Source organism: Penaeus vannamei, chromosome 9, assembly GCF_042767895.1.
Source record: "Penaeus vannamei isolate JL-2024 chromosome 9, ASM4276789v1, whole genome shotgun sequence".
In the NCBI taxonomy this organism is placed as follows: domain Eukaryota; kingdom Metazoa; phylum Arthropoda; class Malacostraca; order Decapoda; family Penaeidae; genus Penaeus; species Penaeus vannamei.
In genome coordinates this window covers 11,624,664-11,632,163 of record NC_091557.1, presented here as the reverse complement: position 1 = coordinate 11,632,163, position 7,500 = coordinate 11,624,664, and the positions used below count along the sequence as shown (strand labels likewise).

Genomic DNA, 7,500 nt, shown 5'->3' with positions numbered 1-7,500 from the left:
GTTAACACAGACACTCAATCCCGGTGCATCACTTGCGAACCAAAGTACATCTCCCAGACGGCGTGGAGTGGCGTGCGTGCGCGTGTGACGCAAGACTCTGCGAGTGTGAGAGTGCGGGCTCGCTGGCTGTGGCGGGGCAGCACCACACTCTGCACCACGCTCGCCGCAACTGTACTGCCCGCGCCTCCTGCACTGCCCCGGACACTGCTCATTAAGACACTGTCGTCACCATCTCCAAGGCTATTTTAATCGCCGAAGCTGCCGTGTTGTTGTTGTGATCATTACAGGGAAGGAAAATAAACAAACGTGGTAACTGAGATAAAACCAATGCTCCTTTACACAGAGAGGGCTTTACATCGCATTCGCCAACAACGAATTTACTCCTTTTCCAAGACGTACTGGATGCATTGCAAAAAAAATCGTAACCACAGAAACATTCGTTAACCAATTCCAGACTTCCTGTGGCGTAAACACGACTTCCTTTACTCGTTAAATTGAGTGAATTTGAAGGACTGACAGTAAATGTATGAAACAAAGCCAGAATCCCAGTGTTCCCATATTATGACGAGTCATATTCCTGCTATGGATGCGACAAACAGCCATTGGTTTTCCACTTTGAATTCCTGAGCGTATCACACCTGGCCCCGCGGTGACCTTGACCGCTCGGCCCACGGCGACCCTCTGCTCACGGATAGCTCAGCTTTGGTGTTTGTTTTTCTAACGTCTTTTTATTTATATCGAGTTGCAAGGTATTTATATTGTTCTGGATGAGGCGGACCCCCGGAACTGGCCATTCGCTACTCAGAACCGACAGATGCAGTGTCTTGTGCGGCCATTTAAGCGCTATTGGGTTTTCATGAGATGGTTCATGCACAGGCGATAGGTTAACGACGAGGTGCTAATTACCGCGAAGGTGGGTGGTAACAGTAGTAGAGGTGGGCGTTGGAGGCGGTGGGCGGCAGGCGGCCTTGAGCAACGACGCTGCTTCACCGCCACCGACGTCGCCACCACTCCAGCACTGCCGCCAGGAAAGATGGAGTCTACAGTAAGCCGTTCTTTTTTTATGATGTGTACTTTCGCGACAACTATACAGAATTTATCTACACGAATATCCTAACGGCATTTCTCCTCCGGCTCTTCCCCAAGGCCCGCCCCGCCGAAGCCACTTCCCCTGCGCCGTGTCATGACAAACACATCGCGAAAGACGAGTCATTTTACTCTCCCATTCTTTCCAGTTAGTAGTTCCTAATCGCGGTATGATTCACGCCTTCGCTGCTCTATATCCTTGGAGCTTCGAGTCTCAAGGCGCGAAAAGGGAGACGTCACTCGAGCCCCACATTTCCCTCCCTTGAATGGCCCCTCTCCCATGTCCTACGTGTGTCCGTCGCATAATGATCTTTGTATTTGTCCTCCACCAAGACTACACGCCATGAATGCAATGTATTGGTGACCGCTCCAAAGCAGGCATGGCCCGGGCCGCATTTGGACGGGACGCCGCCCATCCGTCTCGTTTTGGATGCGTTATGAGGGAGGACGACTATTCAGCGCGCCTGCCTTGGCTGGAACAAAGCTTGCATGAGCTGAACTTGCGATGCATCATGACATACCGCATAAATTAATCATGAATGAATAATCAGACAGCAACGATCACCAATGTCATCATAAAAATAGTTTATAGTAATATTTTTACAATTCAGTTCATCTTGATATTGACCGTACGCAATCGTAAACTTTTTATAAATCGCATATGAATGCATAATTCAGCCCGTGTAAGCATTATGGCCAGAACAATAAAGAAAACGGAACTGCGTGTAGCTACATAATAACATCCAGCCAACAAGAAGGCAGTGGTACCAGAGGTGTGCATATAAGACAACAATCGGAACATATACAAGCTGTCATTAAGAAAAATAAATCTTGCAGCCAACGACCGGGGGGCTGTAATCACGTATTTCCTTAAGTGTGGCTAAACTGCATATCCAAATACTACATCTTTCCACTCCAAAAAGAACAGTCATCTGTACACAAGACGAGTGTGTGTGTGTGTGTGTGTGTGTGTGTGTGTGTGTGTGTGTGTGTGTGTGTGTGCAGTGCAGTGCAGAAACATAACTGGAAGCCCTCTAGCCACACGCACTCTCTTCCTGTCATTACTCAGACATTCCACCTTCATGCCCGCCCTTCTTGCCTTCCCGCCTCGGTCCGCCCTCGTGTTCACTTATTATTATCGTCATTATTATAACGTATTGCCTTATCTCGCTGCCGTCTCCCCTCTTCGAGTCGCAGTCTCAACCATTCAAGATATCAGTCATATTCTTCTCAGCTTCAAGATATCAGTCATTTTAGTTTATATCATTGCAGAGAAACAAAAACAAATTCACGCTTATCTAGTTCTCCAAATCTAAAAAGCCGCCCGCAACCACTCCATCACATCTGTCACTTCATATTTACGCCCGTCCGCAGCACTTTGTTCGGCAAATCCGCAAACACAAGCGCCCTTCCCGAAGTGTCTCGCAAGTCCCCCGCTCGCTCCTTGCCACTTCCATCATCCCCGGCTTGACACCAGACCGAGTGTTGACGGAAGGGAAATCTTGGCTGTTGACAGAACCGGCTCTTGCCATGTTGTCATTGAAGCTTGCACTTCCTGACTCCCCTGCCATGACTAACTACGTGACCTTATTCACGCTCGGATCCGTTCCTTTTGCAAAAACGTTCCCCCCCGCAACCAGCAGAAAAAGGCCCGGGATGGAGCTGAATCCCCGCCTATTTCCCCACCCCGCCCGCCCTCTGACCCGCCTCCTGCCTAGTGATGGTGAACCCGGAAACTATACATATGACCCTAAAAGAAGAAAAAAATACTAGCTTATTTCTGCCTCTGTCATTTTGCTTACTAATGATTTAGATACAATATAAGGACAGAGACAGGGACCAAAATAGCAAATCCGGGAAGATTTCAAAGCACATGATGTCTTCCCAGGGGAGATTGTGCAGATCACCCGGACGAAATCGGGGAAGATAATGTCACTATCAGTTATTGAAAATTGTTGCAGGTTTTATGCACGGATGTTATTATTATTAACATCGTGATAGTTTCGAACCGATAACGACAAGTTAAAATATATATTCGATTCAGTATAGCATTATGTTGGCAAATTTAGGCACATGCGACTTGACAACACGAGCTAAATATAAATAAGTATAGAATACCTCAAGATGAACTTAGATGTCGGTCTCCAGGTTTAAGGTATCCCCCCCCCACGCTTCCCCCTCAAGCTTGCACAAACACACCATGACCTTGAACTTCGGCTGCCTCCTCCTGCACAGCGCCGTACCTTATGCTCTACACATTCATCACTTGCTCTGCAACTCTCTTAATTAGTGGATTAACAGACTTGAATAGCGATACTTTGCTGCTAGTAAGCAATTCAATATGCTTGGTATAGATCTTCAAGTGTGTAGGCAGTTATGTCATCTTTAAAGCAGTTTCCTCGATGCTAATTTGGTGGGTTTCAGTTGAGTGAGTAATTGCACCTTTCCTCACGGACGGTGTAATCTCGCGAGTCTAACACCCTACACCTAGCGTCCAGATGAAGACACAGGCAAGATAATATGTCATAAATAATCATAAACTACTAATTATGTCATCACTCAGTCATTGTTCGGCATATAAAATTCGTTCCCACAAGTTTGGAAGCGACTGTGACGGAGGCTGGTGTGGGCTGGACGGCTTGGCTGCCGGCGGTGGTCTGGTCCGCGCCACAACAACACCTCTCACACAACACTGTTTTTGTTCGTGCGTCACCGCCACCACGCGGCTCCGTCGGGAAATGCACAGTATTAGTAGCTTTAGGGCAATGACTGCTACTCGACAAGAAAAAAAACGTCTGCTATGCACTCGCTATCTAAACCGTTGATTTTCTTCGCGGAAGTTACCTGATCAAAAAAGTCGTTTAGGTTTTGTTTCCATTTCGTGCTGAAGCTTCCGAGTACCTGACGTATGCCGTCACCGCCCTGCTTGATGCACCGACCTCGGGAAATTGGCTCGTGCTGAGACCTAGAGGTTGACGTGCCGCCGTGATAGCACTGAACTCTTTTTTGGGATTCTATTTCTCGCAACGTAAATATAGAAGGCGAACATGCTAAGATAGAAACATCTGCAGACATAGCGCCACAATAGACAAACAGACAAGGCTCTCTATAGTCAAACCGCGGTTCAAATGGGGTTTGTACGCAGGTCTACATAACGACCTCCTATCCCTGACCGCCCAGTACAGTCTAGGGTTGAAATAGTCGCTTGTTGAGTCTCTACTAACCGGTCTACTGTGGCGGGGGGGGGGGGGATGCATGACTCTCAGGGACTCCTGTGCTCTGAGACCGTTCAGCACAGTCACGGCGACATTTGAGTGAGGAAGATGCATATCAAATGTCTATGGCAACTCAGGAACTATCCATGCAGAAATGAGTCGCTTTGGGCACGCAGAGATAAAGCACCTCTACTGATTCTTTACGTAGTCGCGCTTTGGCCGCACCAAACGCGGTTCTAACGCTTCACACCGGCGGTCCTTTGAAACAGCGCCAGCCGCGGGCATGACATGCCACCCAATACATCTTTTATCACCAGTTTTACTTTACTTCGCACACACCGCTCACTGCACCCAATATATGCATTATGATACTTCATCGCAGATACCGCTGGCCATTATACCGTACGAATTAATGAAAGAGGTGGAAGCATTGGATATATCACACACCAGACTCTAGACATGCATACTGTAGTGGCTGCAATTAACCTCGTCATCCAATACTGCACGGCAAGACTGTATAAGTGTCTGATATGCGCTTGGATGTGTTTTCTTGTATAGCGGAGAATGCAGTCGATAATGAGTAACTGCAGTTTTACAATGAAAATAGGGAAATGATGTAAAATGAATTGGTGCATCTTGCGCGATAGGAGAAGACTGAGTTTTCGGTGTTGAATGATATTTCAATACTATATAGAATTTAGATCAGAGTAAATATCGGCTAAGAGTAAGTGAAGATGTGTGAAGAAAAGGAAAAAGCAAAGGAAGTGAAATGATGATGGGGAGAGGAAGTATGTAGCGTAGTGTCAAGAGTAGTGTAGGGGCGTTTAGACAGCAGTTACGAGGGAGGCCCAGGAGAAGCATGGCGGTCCTGAAATAGTTCTCAGCCTAAGGTGGAGTTACGCTTGGCACGCTTGGGGGAGAGGGAAAGGGAGAAGTAGCAGGAACAGGGAAAAAAGGAGGGCGAGGAGTGGGAGAAGGAGAAAGAGAGGGAAAAAAGAACGAAGAAGAGAGGGAGGGAGAGAGAGAGAAAGAGAGGCAGAGACAGAGAGAGAGCGAGTGAGCGAGCGATAGAGAGAGAGAGAGAGAGAGAGACAGAGGCAGAGACAGAGAGAGCGAGTGAGCCAGCGAGCGAGAGAGACAGAGACAGAAACAGACAACGAATAGAATACAAACCTACATACACCCATACATACATACTGACAGAAACGCGAGTGCGGTAACACTGCAGAACGTGCCTGAGTGTGACTGCGTGTGACTGGGTGTGGTGTAAGTTGAAGGATGTGGTAAAGAGCCCTGGGTGGAGCGAGGATGGGACTTCAAGGCTGTAATTTCCTCGGCTGTGACTTTGGGAGTGTGTCAGGTGTGTGGAGGTGGAAATAATTACGTATATTGCACACTTCGATCGATATTATCTTTTCTGTGAAGTCAACCTAGTCGGATGATGATGATGAGGTGGATGATGATGCATCCTGTTAATGATAGTAGTAGTTTTGATGAATAAAATAGTAATAATAATAATTACTGTTGTAATAATAATGATGATGAACATGCTAACTATACTAATGATGATAATAGCAATAATAGTAATAATTATAATAATAATGATGATGATGGTGATAATGATGATGAGGAGGAGGAGGATAACAATAATAATAATAATAATAATAATAATAATACCAGTAATAATAATAATAATAATACCAGTAATAATAATAATAATAATACCAGTAATAATAATAATAATAATGCTGATAATAATAATTACAACAACAATAATGATGGTAATAAGAACAAAACAATCACAACAACAAAAATTATTACAACAGTAATAATGGTGATGGTGATGATAATAATACCACCAACATCAACAACAATAGTAATAACAACAACAACAATAGTAATAACAACATCAACAACAACAATAGTAATAACAACAACAACAATAATAACATCAACAACAACAACAATAGTAATAACAACAGCAACAACTGTACAATAACTTCACAAGGCAAAAGATGACGTTTTGATTAAATCTTCATAAGAAATTCATTTGTATCTGACGGAAAGAGAATCAAGAAGCGTCAGATACTTTTCTTGCGTTGTGATTATCAATTCTTATTCAGAAGAGGATTCTTTATTATCATCACTATGATCATTATTACCGTTGCCTTTATTATGGATATTATTATCATTAACGTTAACATTACTTTTATTTCATTGTTATCATTATTATCATTAGTGTTATTGTTTTATAATTTTTATCATAAATACAATTATAATCTTTATTATCATCATTATTAGCATTCTTACTATTGTTTTATTGTTATTTTTCTTATCAAGCTTATTGTCATTATCGTTACTATATTCTGCAGTCTGCCTTTTATATTTGTTACATCTTTGTTGTTTGATTATCACCATCTTATCATTGACATCTACGTGTCCAACTTAAAATGGGTCATCACATGCTCGTCCCTCTTAGCTCCGTCCTGCTCCACTCTTTCCCCGAATTACAACACATAAGAGCGATTTTTGAATACACTCGATCTCAAGCAGCCGCCGCGACGCCTTCAAGCCGCCCCCTAGTTAAAAGTACCCTCGTGACGTCATCTTCCCGGGGAGAATACCCCCTGGCCCGTTCGCGAGTCACCCAACACTGGGATGAGTCACCCCCCCCCCTCTTCAACCCACTCGCTCTAGATGACCGCAACACTATATATGGACTTCGACGGCGAGTCAACAAAAGCGAGCAGGTGTTTGACAAGGAGGAAAATGCATGGCTCCGCAGTCCAGGTTTCTGAAGCTATAGTCGGCAAAGTTCTTACGAGATTTTGATGGTTGCTTAAAGAGTGAAAAGTATAATAAATGGGCGATTTAGTGTGCGCAACCTTTGTTTCAGGTTCTAAGCGTTTAGAGCGTCGATGTGCTAGTCGTCTACAGCAAGAGAGCAACCCAACGCAGGCTTCGTGGATCACGTCCATTTGCGCAGCGGACGATACCCTGCGGTCGCTGTCTGGAAGTTGCACGTGACTCAGTGTCTCTTTGCGTGATGTCATAACCGCAAGTATGACGTCAGGGTCACTTTTGCGACGTCACACCCGTGAATTGTGACGTCACGGGAAGATTTTAATGCTGGTGTTCGTTTGGCGTGTATAAGCCAGCTGTTTCACTATACCACAGCATTGTATATCATGGAATCCTA

General features: G+C 44.8%; 2 protein-coding genes across 22 annotated transcripts in view; one reads left to right on the top strand and one right to left on the bottom strand.

Annotated features, from left to right (window-relative positions):
* The window catches only part of LOC113811744 (guided entry of tail-anchored proteins factor 1), a 44,947-nt gene that overhangs the window by 684 nt on the left and 36,763 nt on the right, over nucleotides 1-7,500 (top strand). The gene's annotated exons all lie outside the window — the stretch shown is intronic.
* Nucleotides 1-7,500, bottom strand: part of LOC113811738 (collagen alpha-1(III) chain) — a 63,442-nt gene that overhangs the window by 40,617 nt on the left and 15,325 nt on the right. The window lies entirely within an intron of this gene.